The 13,722-nt window shown below is 36.3% G+C and overlaps 1 non-coding gene across 1 annotated transcript; it reads left to right on the forward strand.

Moving 5' to 3' along the window:
* The first annotated feature begins 296 nt into the window (after positions 1-296).
* Positions 297-404, forward strand: LOC148567338 (small nucleolar RNA R71). The gene has a single exon (XR_015882707.1). It is a non-coding gene; the product is annotated as a small nucleolar RNA R71 (small nucleolar RNA).
* Positions 405-13,722: the final 13,318 nt, after the last annotated feature.

Consider the following 13,722-nt stretch of genomic DNA (forward strand, 5'->3'; position numbering starts at 1 on the left):
ATTCCATTCAGACTCTGAGAAATCATATTGACTTGCTGAGTTAATATTTTATTCTGAGCCAATATGGCATTCAGAGTATCAATTTCAAGAACTCCCTTCTTCTGAGGCGTCCCATTACTCACAGGATTCCTCTCAGAAGTGTACATAAACTGGTTGTTAGCAACCATGTCAATGAGTTCTTGAGCTTTTACAGGTATTTTCTTTAGGTGAATGGATCCACCTACAGAAGTATCCAATGACATCTTAGCTAATTCAGACAGACCATCATAGAATATATCCAAGATGGTCCATTCTGAAAGCATGTCAGAAGGACACTTTTTGGTCAGTTCCTTGTATCTCTCCCAAGCTTCATAGAGGGATTCACCTTCTTTCTGTCTGAAGGTTTGAACATCCACTCTAAGCTTACTCAGCTTTTGGGGAGGAAAGAACTTGGCTAAGAAATCCTTGACCAGCTTATCCCAAGAGTTCAGGCTATCCTTAGGTTGAGAGTCCAACCATATTCTAACTCTGTCTCTCACAGCAAAAGGAAAAAGCATGAGCCTGTAGACTTCAAGATCTACTCCATTAGTCTTAACAGTATCACAGATTTGCAAGAATTCAGTTAAGAACTGAAAGGGATCTTCAGATGGAAGTCCATGAAACTTGTAGTTTTGTTGCATCAGAGAAACTAATTAAGGTTTAAGCTCAAAATTGTTTGCTCCAATGGTAGGGATGGAGATGCTTCTTCCATGTAAATTGGAATTAGTATTAGTGAAGTCACCAAGCATCCTCCTTACATTATTATTATTTTCGGCTGCCATCTCCTCTTCCTATTTGAAAATTCCTGTAAGGTTATCTCTGGATTGTTGTATTTTAGCTTCTCTTAGTTTCCTCTTCAGAGTCCTTTCAGGTTCAGGGTCTGCTTCAACAAGAATGTTCTTGTCCTTGTTCCTGCTCATATGAAAGAGAAGGGCACAGAAAAATAATAATAGGGATCCTTTTTACCAGAGTATAGAGGTTCCCTTGTGTGAGTAGAAGAAAAAAAGATAAGAATGTAGAAGAGAAGAATTCGAACTCAGAGGAGAATAAGGGGTTCGAATTTTTGGGTGAAGAGAAGTGTTAGTAGATGAATAAATAAATAGAAGGAGATGGAAGAGGGAATTTTGAAAATTAAAAATTAAAATTTAAAGTTAGATTTCGAAAATAGTTTTTTGAAAAAGGTTAGTAATTTTCAAAAATTAGGAATGAAATAAAATTAAAATTAAAAATTGAAAACAATTAATTAATTAAAAAGAATTTTTGAAAAAGAGGGGGGTATTTTCGAAAATTAGAGAGGGGAAGTTAGTTAGGTAGTTTTGAAAGAGATAAGAAACAAACAAAAAGTTAATTAGTTAGTTGAAACAAATTTTGAAAATCAAATTTTTAAAAGATAAGAAAATATGAAGTTAGAAAAGATATTTGAAAAAGATAAGATAAAAAGATATTTTTGAAAAGATATGATTGAAATTAGTTTTGAAAAAGATTTCATTTTTAAAATCACAATTAATGACTTGATTCACAAGAAATCACAAGATATGATTCTAGAACTTAAAGTTTGAATCTTTCTTAACAAGTAACAAACTTGAAATTTTTGAATCAAAACATTAATTGTTGATGATATTTTCAAAAATATGATGTAAAATTAAGAAAAAGATTTTTTTGAAAAATATTTTTAAAATTTTCGAAAATGAATAAAAAAAATGAAAAAGATTTAATTTTTGAAAAAGATTTTGAAAAAGATAAGATTTTTAAATTGAAAATTTGATTTGACTCATAAGAAACAACTATATTTTAAAAAGTTTTGAAAAAGTCAATCCAAATTTTTGAAATTTTAAGAGAGAAAAAGGGAAAGATATTTTTTTTTTGAATTTTTAATGATGAAAGAGAAAAAACATGAAAAAGACTCAATGCATGAAAATTTTGGATCAAAACATGTGATGCATGCAAGAACACTATGAATGTCAAGATGAACACCAAGAACACTTTGAATGTCAAGATGAACACCAAGAACTTATTTTTGAAAAATTTTTAAGAAAAGAAAAACATGCAAGACACCAAACTTAAAAATTTTTAATGCTTAGACAATATGAATGCAAGAATGCATATGAAAAACACCATACAACACAAAACAATATAATATGAAGATCAATCAAGAAGGTTTATCAAAAACAACTTGAAGATCATGATGAATGCAATGCATGAATGCAATTTTCGAAAAATGCAAGATGAGTATGCAATTGACACCAAACTTAAAAATTGACTCAAGACTCAAACAAGAAACACAAAATATTTTTGATTTTTATGATTTTATTAATTTTTTTGGATATTTGTATATTTTTTTCGAAAAACATATAGGAAAAAGAAAATAAGAAATTCAAAAATTTTTAATAGGAATTCCAGGAATCTTTCAATGTTGGCCTAAAGCTCCAACCCAAGGGTTGGGCATGGCTTAATAGCCAGCCAGCTTTAGGATATAAATCAGGCATGTAACAGCTGATATTCCAATTAACTTGCCTCTATGCTGATGGTTGGAAGCCACAGTCCAAAAGAATTAGACATGGCTTTACAGTCAGCCAGGCTTCTACATGCTTCATAAAACTCTAGAATTCATTCTTAAAAATTTTGAATAATTTTCGAAAACAAAAGAAAAATTTTTTTTAAAAGATTTTTGAAGAATTTTTTTTTTGATTTTTCGAATATTAATTGGGAAAAACGAAATAGAAGAAAATATTTTTGAAAAATTTTTGAAAATTTTTGAAAATAACATAAGAAGAAAATTACCCAATCTGAGCAACACGATGAACCGTCAGTTGTCCAAACTCAAACAATCCCCGGCAACGGTGCTAAAAACTTGGTGTTGTTGCCGGACCAACTTGGCACTGATGTTATCGGACCAAAACTTGCCAAAAACTCGAACAATCCCCAACAACGGTGCCAAAAACTTGGTGTACGAAATTGTGATCCCTGGTAATGGCTCCAAAAACTTGGTGCTCTAATCTTAATTCATAATTTGTCACAACTTCGATACAACTAACCAGCAAGTGCACTGGGTCGTCCAAGTAATAAAACCTTACGTGAGTAAGGGTCGATCCCACGGAGATTCTCGGCTTGAAGCAAGCTATGGTTACCTTGTAAATCTCAGTCAGGCGGATATCAAATGGTTATGGAGTTTTTGGATAATAATAATAAATAAACAGAAAATAAAGATAGAAATACTTATGTAATTCATTGGTGAGAATTTCAGATAAGTGTATAGAGATGCTTTCGTTCCTCTGAACCTCTGCTTTCCTGCTGTCTTCATCCAACCAGTCCTACTCCTTTCCATGGCAAGCTTTATATAGGGCATCACCGTTGTCAATGGCTACATCCCATCCTCTCTGTGAAAAAGGTCCAAATGCTCTGTCACGGCACGGCTAATCATCTGAGGTTCTCGATCATACTGGAATAGGATTCACCCTCCTTTTGCGTCTGTCACTATGCCCAGCACTCGCGAGTTTGAAGTTCGTCACAGCCATCCCTTCCCAGATCCTACTCGGAATATCACAGACAAGGTTTAGACTTTTCGGATCTCAAGAATGGCCATCCATGGGTTCTAACTTATACCATGAAGATTCTAATATCTCGGACTCGGTCCTCTGTATTAGATATCTAAGAGATACTCATTCTAACTTGTTTGCATGTAGAACGAAAGTGTTTGTCAGGCACGCGTTCATAAGTGAAAATGATGATGAGCGTCACATAATCATCACATTCATCATGTTCTTGGGTGCGAATGGATATCTTAGAAGCGGAATAAGTTGAATTGAATGGAAAACAGTAGTACTTTGCATTAAATCATGAGGAACAGCAGAGCTCCACACCTTAATCTATGGAGTGCAGAAACTCTACCGTTGAAAATAAATAAGTGATGAAGGTCCAGGCATTGCCGAATGGCCAGCCCCCATGATCTAAGAACTAAACGTCCCAAGATGTCTAATACAATAGTAAAAAGTCTTATTTATACTAAACTAGTTACTAGGGTTTACAGAAGTAAGTAAATGATGTAGAAATCCACTTCCGGGGCCCACTTAGTGTGTGCTTGGGCTGAGCTTGAAGTTTACACGTGGAGAGGTCATTCTTGGAGTTGAACGCCAGTTTGTAACGTGTTTCTGGCGTTCAACTCTGGTTTGTGACGTGTTTCTGGCGTTTAACTCCCTTTTGCGTAGGACTGGCGTTCAACGCCCTTTTGCGTCATCTAAACTCGGCCAAAGTATGGACTATTATATATTGCTGGAAAGCCCTGGATGTCTACTTTCCAACGCAATTAGAAGCGCACCATTTTGAGTTCCGTAGCTCCAGAAAATCAACTTTGAGTGCAGGGAGGTCAGAATCCAACAGCATCAGCAGTCCTTCTTCAACCTCTGAATCTGATTTTTGCTCAAGTCCCTCAATTTCAGCTAGAAAATACCTGAAATCACAGAAAAACATACAAACTCATAGTAAAGTCTAGAAATGTGAATTTAACATAAAAACTAATAAAAACATCCCTAAAAGTAACTAGATCCTACTAAAAACATACTAAAAACAATGCCAAAAAGCGTATAAATTATCCGCTCATCATCCACGTCTGAGGCACTCTTCCCTTTCCTTATCTGGTTACACAGCTAGGCCGTCGAGCTGACGTGCCTTGGGAGGACGCTGATGAGAAGCCACCTGCTGCAGAATGCAAAAAGATTATCCCTCACAGCAGGAACTTTCTGGCTTTGGGCTACAGACCTCCTTTCCTCACTACTACTGCTGACACAGCCACACCATCTACCTGTCCCTCTTCCTCTACAGCTACCCCTGCCACCACCACTGCACCTCCACCTGCCCCAGAGCTCATCTATCATCTAGTACACCGCCTGTTTCGACGACTTGACCAGATGGAGCGTCGCAACAAGCGACGCTATGAGCACCTGAAGCTGATGATACGATCTGGCGACATCTCCTCCGAGCTTGACACACCATCCGAGGCATCTGAAGAGGAGGCGGATGATCACGAGGCAGAGACCTATCCCCAGAGCGAGGCTGTGTAGGCAGGCACAGAGCAGGCCGCATCACATCAGGAGGCTCCGCCTCAGATTCAGGCTGTAGACCCCGAGATCCCTATTCAGTCAGCACCTCCTCTGCAGTAGGCTGATCCTCCGACCGCCACCACAGAGACCCCAGCTACCCACCCTTCCAGTGATGACACCCCTTCACACCCTGCTTGAGTGAGCATCGGGGACGATGCTACATTTTAAGTGTGGGGAGGTTGCCATCTCTGGCGTTCTTTTTTTTGGTGAACCACTACATACTCTTTTTATTTATTCTGCTACTTTTCTGTATTTTTATTTTTATTTTCTCAGTACTTATATATATTTCTATTTTATCTATGTTGCACTTTAGTTCATATTTTAGCCATTTAGTTTAGTTGCAATTCTAACTTATTAGTTATAGAAATTGTGGATTAATTAGAATAGTTTATCCTTTTTAGCATAAGGTAGCTTAGTTTAAATTGAAAATATAAAAAGGAAGTAAACTAGGAACTTGAACATAATAGAAACAATCCACCCACCTTGTATATATAGCATTACATGTTAGTTAGTTAACAACATTTCATCAAGGAGAAACACTAGAACTTTAAAGCCATTCAATATAAGTTTTACATTGAGAATAATGGGAATTTTTAACTAAACCTGCATGACATACATAATTGATATATGATTTTTGAGCTAGAGAACACACAGCCTGTGAGTTTTGAGCTTAATTGTATAGTTACATTCAAACCATAATTTTTATTCATGTGTGTTCCACCCTTCTTTTGTATTCTGGTGTTCTTTACTTTGTTTTAATCTATATGTCTGATTATAGAATAGAAATACATACCAAGAGAGTGATTGAGGCCATTATTTAATTTTAGCTCACTTATCCCAAAATAGCCTACCTTTTACATCACCCTTGTTAGCCCCCTTGAGCCTTTAAATCCCCTTTTATTCTATAAACCACATTACTAGCCTTAAGCAGAAAAACAAAATAAAATCCCAAGTTGAATCCTTGGTTAGCTTAAGATAGAAATTGTGTAGGGTTTACATGTGGAAAACCTATTGGGAACATGGATGATAAAAACAAAAGGGTAGAAAAGTTGAAAAGAATAAAATTATTCAAAATAAAAGTTTTGGGAAGCATGCTCATGTGAAATCAAAATAATTGAATTACCATGTGTATTAAAAAAAGTGTTACTTTTTCAATAGTTGAATAAAGGGGACACAAAAGAATTCCCCAAATATGAAATAAAGCAATGCACATGGGATAAAAAAAATAAACATTGAAACTTGAGCATATAACATCAAAAGTGGGAAAATATAAGAAAATAGGTGAAGAAGCTTTGCTTTACAAAGTATGTATGTTAGGTGAGATCTTAGACTAATTAAGGATTCACTTATTAGCTCACTTAGCCCTATACATATACCCTTACCTTCACCTTGGCCCCATTACAACCTAAACTAAAGACCTCATGATTTTTGGTATGTCTATATTCTATAATTGTTGATTGGTTAGATGAAGAACAAAGTTATAGAAAGTAAGAAAAAAAAAGAAGAATAGAGTGATTAACCCAATAAACACTGAGTGACTAGAGAGTAAACACAAAATCCAGTAAGGGTTCAATAGCTCATTAACATATATCTCTGCTTGAATTATTAATTGTCTTTCAAGTTTATAAAATGTTTTTTTCTCTCCCATCTCAATTGTAAAGGCACTTTATCAACCATCTAAGGTTTGGCTATGTATATATATTTGACTCCTTGAGAATGTGAATTAATTCAACTACATGCAAGCTTTATATACAAGTGAATAAAAATTAGAATTGCATGATGCATCTAGGTAGTTGCATTTAGATTTGATTGCATTGCATGGTATTCCACCACTTTAACCTAACATTACTCTTGGACTTAGCATGAGGACATGCTATTGTTTAAGTGTGGGGAGGTTGATAAACCCATATTTTATGATATATTTTGTGTTTAATCTGAGTGATTTATTCAATCCTTCACCCACTTATTCATATTATTTGCATGGTTTTACTTTCCCTTCCTTATTATGTGATGTATGTGAAAAACATGTTTCCTATGCTTTAGAATTAATTATTTTAATTACCTTTATTTCCATTCGATGCCGTGATTAGTGTGTTGAGTAGTTTCAGATCTTCTAAGGCAGGAATGATTCAAAGGATGGAAAGGAAACATACAAAAATGGAAGGAAAGCATAAAACGGAGTTTGTGAAGAAACTGGCAGCTACGCGATCGCATGAACGACGCGGTCGCATGCTAGTGCTAAGAGAGCGCGACGCGAATGCGTGACTGACGCTATTGCGCGCCTCGAGTGAAACACATATGACGCGGTCGCATGACTGACGCGACCGCGTGACAAGGAAAACTCCAAATGACGCGACCGCGTGACCCACGCGGATGCGTGATAGAGGCCACGCACCAGAAATTACAGAAAATGCTCCCAGCAAATTCTGAAGCCTTTTTTGGCCCAAATCCAAGTCCAGAAGGCATAGACCAGAGGTTATGAAGTAGGGGAATGCATCCATTCAAGGAGAGTCTCCACTTTAGTTAGTTTTCATGATTTAGATCTAGTTTGGAGAGAGGTTCTCTCCTCTCTCTTCTCTCTTTAGGATTAGGATTTAGAATTAGGATTTTATTCGCTTTCAGGATTATCTCTTTATCAGGTTCAATATTCCTTTTATTTACCTTTGCAATTTAATTTATGAATTCTTCCATGTTACAGATTACTCTTTTGAATTAATGTTATTTGAGGTATTTCAGTTTAATCTTGCTTTATTTTATTTACATTATTGTTATTCCCATCTGAGGACATTTTTATTCCAGTAGATTTACTTTTCTCATTTTGGTGTTGGTTAAGAAATCAGTAACTCAGGAGTTATCAAACTCAAACATGATTGATAATTGTTATCTTTGTTAATTTAATTGAACTTCAATAATCCCAATCTTTTCTTAGGAAATAAATAGGATTCGAAGATCAAACCAATTAATCCTCTGACCTTCCTTTATCTTAGTAAAGGTTAACAAAGTGGAATTAAGATTCAATTCTCATCATCATTGATAAGGATAACTAGGATAGGACCTCTAATTTCTCATACCTTGCCAAAAGTTTATTTACAGTCATTGATTTATTTTACTTGCCATTTACATTACTTGTTCTTCATTTACTTTAATTGTTGATTAAACTATTCACTCATCATTCTCAAAACCCCAATTTACAATCTCCATAACCAATAATAAGAACATACTTCCCTGCAACTCCTTGAGAAGACAACCCGAGGTTTGAATACTTCGGTTATCAATTTATTTAGGGGTTTGTTACTTGTGACAACCAAAACTTTTGTAAGAAAGGTTGATTGCTTGGTTTAGTAACTATACTTACAACGAGAGTTTACTATAACCTCTAAACCATCAATCTTCAGTTCTTTCAACAACCCTGCAAGATTTTAAACCTGTGTGGACACACAGACCTGTGCGCACACACAGGCAGGGATGGGCGTGTTGTTTGTAGCGCTAGCACAGCTTGTGCGTGCACACACCAATGAGGTTTTACAACCTGTGCGCACGCACAAGTTGGGAAAGTTAATGCCTGTGCGTACGCACACCTCTATGTGTACGCACACATCTTAAAAATCTTCTGGGCGTGTGCACGCACACCCCTGTGCGTACACACACGTCCTGTTTTATAACTTAAACTTTATTTTTAAACTATTTCACTTTCCCAACAATATTGTATACTTCTATGACACCATTTTAAGACTCTTGGGCTTATTTTTTTTGGGTATTGGAACATGAGAAAGGTCCTAGGAGGTTTAATCCACGTTTTACTTTGAAAAGTTACCAAACGGAGGTTTAGGTTTCTGGTATATTGAGGATGAGTTGGTTGAGAGAGAAGAAAGAGTAGTGAACTGGGTGATTGCTGACAATGAATCGAGATACTGTTGAACTATGAGTTCGGAATGGAAATCATGATTTGATGATGGTTGTGATGAGTCGGGGAATCAAAAAGGAATGAATGATCTTGAGGAATGTTGGGAGTGTGCCATGCGCTATATCCTTGGGTTAAGCACGATGAGGACTTAAAGAGGGATGAGGATCTTGTTGAATGTGGAAAGTGTGCCAAGTACTATATCCTTGGGTTAAGCATGATAGTGTGCAGGGCACTATATCCTTGGGAATGAATTACGATTATTGACCTTTTCTGCTGTAAGAGTGTGCCAGGCACTATATCCTTGGGTTATGCATGCGAGTGTGCCCGGCACTATATTCGTGGGTTAGTAGAGTGTGCCCGGCACTATATCCGTGGGCGTGGCAGAAAAGCTACATCCGAAAGGATGTGTCTAGTTGGCATTTATGGACCGACAAGTGATATCACGAGCCAATAGGATAGACATTCATCATATGCATTTTCTATATGCTTGCTTGCTATGATTACTTGAGTTTGCCTAATTGTATAACATGCCTACTTGCTTCTTGAATTACTTGCTGTATATGAAAACTATCTGCGTTTTACTTGTTTGCATTAATTGTGATTGTCTGGTCCTAAGGTAGTTAGGTAGGTGGTGGCGATGGGATCGCACGGAGGTTAGGATGGCGAAGACTGTGGGATACAGCAGTGTGGTTAGTAATAGTTAGAATCCCCCTAAGTTAGATAACCCTGCTTATGGTTTATGGTTTAAGTTCTTTATTTATTTATATTTGTTCTAAGCTTGAATATCGGTTCGATGTTAAGTTCTAGGATTGCCTTCGGCGTCCCGGAGCCTTACATCTTACATCATTGAGCACTGTTACCATACTGAGAACCTCCGGTTCTCATTCCATACTTTGTTGTTATTTTTCAGATGCAGGTCATAATCTACTTCGATGAGATTGCAGATATGGTGACAGAGCGGAGTATGGTTCATTCCTTGTTTATTTCTGTTTTACCTTCGTCATAGAATTTGCTCACCTTTTGTATATTCAACTTTATGGCCTTAGAGGCTTATTTGAGAGATAGGTTGTATAAGCTGTTTTAATTCTAAAGCTCTGTATCTTTCTATTTGTAACTAGTCGGCTTAAACTCCGCAAGCTGCAGCTAGTTCTCTATGATTATTATATTCTTATATTTATATATATTTTATTCTCTTATACTTATACCTTGTATCTTATGCGTTAGCTTCGTGTGAACGTTTCGTATTTTTGTAATTCTGTCCTTGAGCTTAATCCTTCATCAGGCTTTCTAGAATATATTATTTCCTTCTATATATAAATATGTATAAGCCTTAGGACTGTCATAACCTCTGATTAACCTTTGCTTTACGGCTAGAGGTAAGGCTTAGGGTAATTTGGGTGTTACATTCCTAATGTCAACCGATAGCATTCTTGAACTGTTTCATAGCTTGGATAGGGTCGTGAAAGATTATCGAAACAACGAGGTTACTATACAATTTTACTCTACTTATTACATACCCGTGTTAAATACTGGATTAGATACATCAAAGCTGTATACGAGAGCTTTTTTCAGGGAGGTTAAGAGGCAAATCAAGGGTGTTGCAACGTTATATTTTCAGGGAAGGGAGAGCATCGACACGACCATTGTGTATAGGTTTAGTAAAATAAGTAAACCAGATTGGGTATTCAAGGTTTTGTATGATCCAAAATTCTGAATGACCGAAAGATTGAGTGCGAGTGTAGGATGTGAGACAGTGATGGCATACCGTGTTCCCGTATATTTTGTGTGATGAAGTATGAGGGTTTGGAGCAAATTCTGGAAACTTTCATCCTTAGGCAATGGTGTAAGATTGCGAAGAACTACACAACGTTGACTGTGGAGAATGATTCAAGGGAAAAGGCGTGACTGCTTCGGTACAGTGTACTACACTCTGTTTTGACCCATGTTGTTACACTTGGTTACGAAGAGGTTGAAGATTTTGTAGTTGCACAGGACAATATATCGAACCTGGTTGAGATACTATAGTAGTGCCGTATGGAAAAGGATGGTAACAAGGTACTGCCCAACAAGTGTGGGGTCAGAGACCCTATGATGGCAGCAACAAAGGGTGCACCAAAGCAGAAAAAATCCAACATATGTGGCTCCGAGAAGGAGCCTAAACGCAAGAGGAATTATTGCACTAAGTGTGGGGTCCTCGGACATACAAGAAGAACATCTGTAGGCCATAGTGGGAAGGCTGGACCAACAAGGTCGGAAGCACCATCATCGGCTTTTAGTGAGTCTTCATTCGCAACTGTAAAATCCACGGAAAGAAGCTCGTCATCACGCAAGGAAGGCCATTTGAAGAGGTGACTGCTGTTACTATTTTTTATTGGTTTCGAAAATTATATTAGATGTGTTCTTAGGAATGGAAAAAAATTTAGATCTAGGTTGCATTACATTATTTTTCTTTAAATATTGTTAGGAATGATTCAAGCTTTATTGTTTATGGTTTTGGGTACTCGTGTTTTGGCTTTTAGGGACTGAAGGACACATCTAGCCGCAACCAACAAGCTACACCATTAAGTGTGACCCCCTACTCAAGCAAGCATTTCTCGGTTTGCACCTTCCGAAGGTGGAGGAAATATATTCTTAGGTGGGCAACGCATAGACCATTTTTATGCAACGCCAAGCTGTGGCCCAATGCCGTCTATCCCGTGATATTCCCCTCCTTTCATCCCAGGTGTGGCTCATAGCGGACCCCATGGCGCCTCAACGAGTCTTGGTAGTGAGGCAATTAAGAGGTGGATTTTGGAGGTAAGCTCTTTAAATCCAAGTCTCAATGATTCTGTAGGGTATGGAATACGGTTGCTTTTCGTATGCAAGCTACTTCATTAAATGTGTCCTTGCATTAGTCACGATTAATCGTTAGCGGTTTTTATAATGACTTGATCCACAAAGTTTTTAATTGGATTTGAGGTCTCCCGGTAGTCGCAAAACAATTATGCACTCAGAGTAACGACACTTACTTTTATTTGCAGAATGTAATCGGTCTAGGCTCCTCGGTAAGGAAGACCGGTGGTCTTGGGTGATGTTGCTGTTGGTACATGCTGCAAATCAAAGGTGTTCTCTGTTGGCATCTGGTGGATGGTATGGTACGGTAGTTTTATAATTCCGTTCCAAAGATCTTGTGGTCAACTTGTAATACTCCCAAATAGGTTGCTTTTTTCTCGTCCTTATACCTTTGTAATGTTTGTGTTGTGTTATTAGAATGGTGATGAATTAGTTGCCGCACTTGTTTAAGAGATAGTTAAGTTGGTATGCGATTGGAGTCATCTCCAGTTAAAGTATTCAGTTGAACTTTGTGTATGACAGTATATGCGGATATTGGCTACATAATAAGTTGAACCGCTAAATATTTATATAAAGAAGCTATCCATGTTTTATAATTGTTATTTAATGGTTTATTACATTCTACTTATCTAATGGCTTAAGTCTTTACTAAAAAAAATCATGTAATAAAAAAAAAGTAATTAATATATAAGGCTTGTGTATAATTAATAATTAAAAAATGATTAGCTCAAAAAATAGTAAATATCAATCGACAGTCTACATGGAGGTGAATAAACATAAAATAATTCATTCTACTATATTATATAATATATCTTTTTATTTAGCAAACTAGTTTAGAAGATACAACTACTGTAATGGAAATAATGAGAAGGGTTAGTGGAAATAATAATAGACAAGAAAATAAAATAGTTTTTATCTGGGTACTTATTTTGGCAATACAATATGGCGAATGCTATGGTGTAGAAATAAAAAATTTTGTACACATATATAACATTCATGTCATTTTTAGGATGGATATGTGACGGAATGAACAATTTTGTAATTTTAGAATTGATGCAGACATGGTACGATTTATAGGTACTTTCATTTATTTTCAGAATTGATGGACATGTTGTCTTTTATTTATTTTTAAATACGGTCAATTGAACTATGTTCCCAAATAATTTGCGCATGAAATATAGCAATATTAGAACAACAAAAAAATAATAAAAAATCTTTATTTCTAGGATATAAAAAAATATAAAGTATGCATTAATAAAGACCTTTCTCTTCAATTTCTCATATTAGAGTTTCCACCAATCCATTAACATTCATACACATTTTAGAAGAGTTTGCAAAGAATAGGTTAATGAGAGCAAAAACATGTTTAATTCTAATAAAAGACTTGTTAATCTATAGGTGTAGAAAACTTTCACTTTCTTATGCAGTAGGAAACATATAAAGAAATTCCTGAAACAAAAGATCATGCAATAATAATGAGACTAGTAAATAAAGACGAAAGCTTGGTGAAACTTCAAAAACCCCATCAGCACAAAAACAATAAGTAGATTGGTACAACAAAACCAAAAAAAAGAGTAATGTGGATAAGCGTGGCCAAACCTTCTACAACTTAATTAATTGAATATATCTATAGTGGGTGAAATGATGCACATAGTAGGATATTCTTTGTTCGAGCACAAAATACATAACTAACATTATAAAGAAAAGCCTCTGTGGACGGTCTTTCACCAAGTAAGATCATGGTACAGGCTACAAAGCAAGGGAATGCATCTGTACCATGAAACCTATGTCGATGACGTTTCACCAAGTAAAACCACGGTGAAAGTCTTCTGGCCAATTACAACATTAGGTATGCGAAACTAGTATAACAGG

This window comes from Arachis ipaensis, chromosome B4 (assembly GCF_059453495.1).
Source record: "Arachis ipaensis isolate K30076 ecotype BB chromosome B4, ASM5945349v1, whole genome shotgun sequence".
Lineage (NCBI taxonomy): Eukaryota > Viridiplantae > Streptophyta > Magnoliopsida > Fabales > Fabaceae > Arachis > Arachis ipaensis.